We start from the raw sequence: 474 nt of genomic DNA on the forward strand, positions 1-474 counted from the left end.
GACTGCTATGTAAAAACAGACTACAAGTTAGCAACAGAGAAAACAGGGAGATTACTGAAGAGGTTAGTATGCTGTACTGTTCTTAATGTGAGATGATTGAGGCTTGGACCAGGTGGTAAAGATGGGGAGGAGAGGTGGCCGGGTTCAGACTATCTTGAAGGCATTTTTGAAAGGCTCTCCAGTAGGTTGCATGTGCATTATGAATAAGGGGATGGTATAATTCATTGTGCAAATTGGAATGCTGTATGTGAGTGTATGAGGTAAAAATTGCACACTGGAGCTGTTGTGTGCAAACCAGATATATTTTACTCCCATACACTAGAGATAAAGGTCAATGATTCTGCCAATGTTTTGGCCTGAAAAAATGGAATAAGTTGGAATTACTAACATAGTTATGAAATCGGGAGGGGTGAATTTGGGGACAGAGGGTAGTGAAAACCTATAGTTTCAGTTTTTTAGATGTTTAGCATGAAC

The sequence above is a fragment of the Crocuta crocuta genome, unplaced genomic scaffold (assembly GCF_008692635.1).
Source record: "Crocuta crocuta isolate KB4526 unplaced genomic scaffold, BGI_CrCroc_1.0 scaffold227, whole genome shotgun sequence".
Taxonomy (NCBI): Eukaryota; Metazoa; Chordata; class Mammalia; order Carnivora; family Hyaenidae; genus Crocuta; species Crocuta crocuta.